This window comes from Podarcis raffonei, chromosome 17 (genome assembly GCF_027172205.1).
Source record: "Podarcis raffonei isolate rPodRaf1 chromosome 17, rPodRaf1.pri, whole genome shotgun sequence".
In the NCBI taxonomy this organism is placed as follows: Eukaryota; Metazoa; Chordata; class Lepidosauria; order Squamata; family Lacertidae; genus Podarcis; species Podarcis raffonei.
Genome location: NC_070618.1, coordinates 12,598,041 through 12,601,256, shown reverse-complemented (window position 1 = coordinate 12,601,256; position 3,216 = coordinate 12,598,041).

The following is a 3,216-nucleotide window of genomic DNA, read 5'->3' as shown; positions in this document are numbered from 1 at the left end:
GTCCGGTTGTTTTCTCTCAGAGGGTTTTGCACAGCACACTCGTGGCAAAACTGCCCCACAAACGTTTTTAAAAGGTAAATGATGGGGGGACCCTGACCCCAATTTCAAATGCCGCCTGCTCATTTCTCTGGTGAGAGAGCTACCCCACCCCTGGGCAACGGCGGAGGAAGCTGCTTGGGCGCCTGGGGCAGCATGCCCAGGGGCGTGGCAAGCTGCCCATAGGGGCAGGGCACACCACGGGGCCTCTGGAGTCTGCCTTCCTCCTCCCACTCAGCCGCCCTATAGCTGGGGGGGGGGAGGGAGCAGGTAGACCTTTTGGGCAGCGCAGAGCCTGCGTGTGCCCAAGCCACTGCATCTCTCCTAGGAGAGATGCATGGCTCGGGCGCGCTGCAGGCCCCGCGGTGTCACCCAGCATTTGTCACCCCCTTCAGTGGTGACACCCGGGGCGGACCACACCCACTGCACCCCCCTTCCTCCATCCCTGCCCCTGGGCAGGGAGACAGAAAATAAATAAATATTAAAAAAAATTATTTATACCCCGCCCTTCCCGGTTCAGAAAACCGGGCTCAGGGCGGCTAACAACAAATTTAAAACACTAATTTGATGCAACAAAAAACAGCATAAAATACAGTATAAAACGTGAATAACAATAAAATCAGAATTCAAAAATCAATTTAGGGGGGAAATCCATCCAACAAACATTAGATGATCACCAGGGCTAGCTGGCTAAATTAGTCCTATTTGGGCCAGCGAGGAGACCAGGGGAGAATTAGCTGTGGGATCCCAGAGCGAGTAATCTTCATAAAAAGGGGAGGAGAAGGGAAGGAAGGGGAATAAAAGATCAGGCTAAGTTCAAATGGAAAGCCAGGCAGAATAGCTCTGTCTTACAGGCCCTGCGGAAGGAAGGGACGGACCACCTAACATGGGCTTACTATAGAAAATGTCTCAAAGAGGCTTACAGTGATAAAAGCAGCACATAATGCAAACATTTAAAATACATCAAAAACATTGACTGACGAGCATCCATCCTACAGCAGCATTCAAAATTTGCCAGGTGCCAGGCACATTTTGCACTTGGCCACTTACGGCCAAGTGAAGATGTCCAGGGGCCAGGATGCCCCTGACATCTCCACCATCTGGAGGTCCACACCTGGGGATCCTTGGATCGTGACTTGTATTCACACACTAGCAACATATTCTGTAGCATTTGTCCACTATGTTTTGTCTGCACAGTCAGAACCAATTTCAGGAACCAAAACGTATTGAAAAATACGACTTTTGAGCTGTCTGGCCCCCAAATGGCAACTAGGCATTCCGTTTTGGCGGCTGTAACCCTGGTTTAAGGAGCCATCTGGCACCTAGCTTATATACCTGAGTTTCTGACACTGTCCTGCAGTAGCATAGAAAGGACAAATACTGCTAAAAGATGAAGCCCAATACAGGCTATGGTGTCAGAGCATATAGCCCCAGCTAAGAGACAAACATCTTTGCTGAAGGGCACTGCTGGCATTTGATGGCATACACCATGTTAGAAGATGAGCAATTAAATAGCCCTGAGATGGTACCTTTGATGTTGTTGGGGCCAGTGATGGTGTTGTCTGGATGTGGCAGCAAAGTTGGCATCTGGGTTTTATTGCAGGCTCTGGTACCAGTGTCCATGTTATGTCTGGTTGTTTTATTATTGTGGGTGAGGAGTTAAGATTGGGTGGCTGTCTGTAGGCGATGAAAGGTCTTCCTCCCAGAGCTTGAGAAAGAGAACTGTCATTGTCTAGGAGAGGTTGTAAATCTCTGATGATGTGCTGAACTGTTTTAACTTAGGAGCTGTATGTGTATTAATAGTGGTGTTCTGTTATTTTCTCTTTTGGGTCTGTCTTGCAGCAAGTTCTCGCTGGGTATCAGTCTGGCTTTGTTGATCTGTTGTTTAACTTCATCAGATCTTCATCAGATAACTTCATCAGATATTTAGTTCCAAAAAGGTTTGCTGTAGATCTCTTAGGTGAGAATCCCTTTCTGTAGAGTTGGAACAGACGCAGCTGTAACATAGAGCCTGGCTATATACAATTGATTGGTAGGTTTGGGATGGTAGCTGGAAGCATGTAGATGTTTGCCGGTCAGTTGGTTTTCGGTATAAGGTGGTGTCTATGTGCCCATCCTGTATTTTTATAGTGGTGTCCAGAAAATGTATCTCTTGCATAGATTGGTTCATTGTTAGGTTGGTGGCAGGGTGAAAGTCACTGAATGTCTGGTGCAAGGTGTCTAGGGTCTGCTGACCATGTGTCCAGATAATAAGAATATAGTCAATGTATTGCAGGTACAAGAGAGGTTTGAGTGGGTAGGAGTTTAGGAAGCGTTGTTCCAAATCTGCCATGAAGATGCTGGCATACTGTGGGGCCATGCGGGTGTCATAGCTGTGCCACTGATCTGGAGGAACAGGTCATCTCCAAATTTGAAGTGGTTGTGAGTGAGGACAAAATGGCAGAGTTTGGTAGCAAAGTCCACTGTGATTTTATCTGAAATGGTGTTCCTTATAGCTTGTAAACCATCATTGTATGGGATGTTGGTGTACAGGAATCCCACATCCATAGTGGCTAGTATAGTATTGTTGGGTAGATTGTTCAAAGATTGTATTTTCCTCAGAATTCTCAATGGAGGCCTTGGAGACTCCAGGTAACATGAAACTTACTGTTTTGTAATACGACACATATTCTGACATTAAACGGGAAGTCAAGTGCACCTGGAGTCTGTTTGACCTTTGTTATCAGACTACTACTACAATGCTTTTGACTAGGAGAGGGCTATGCTTAAAATCTCAATATTTAGAAATCCCCTCAAACAGATGTTATGACCCATAACCAAACCCAGTTTTCTGTTTAAAAAAAGCTTAATTCTGTGTGGAACAGTAGCAGTGGCATTTTTACCATTCACTCAGGGTTGAATGCATTCATCAGAGAACGGAACGGATTCAATCACACTATTTATGTTATTCTTCATTCGATTTATATCCCACCTTCCCAGGGCGGCAAACGTCATGGCCTGGACCACCCCAGACCTCATAGCCCGGACTAGCAGAATCACGTCGCAAGGCAATTTATAAGACAAAATTGCAGAACAATTTTAAGTACATTAATGACAGGAACACGCCCCATGGAGCAAGAAAACATATTTGTGCAGCTCACTATTTGCCCATCACACTGCTAAAGGCGCCGAGACAAACGG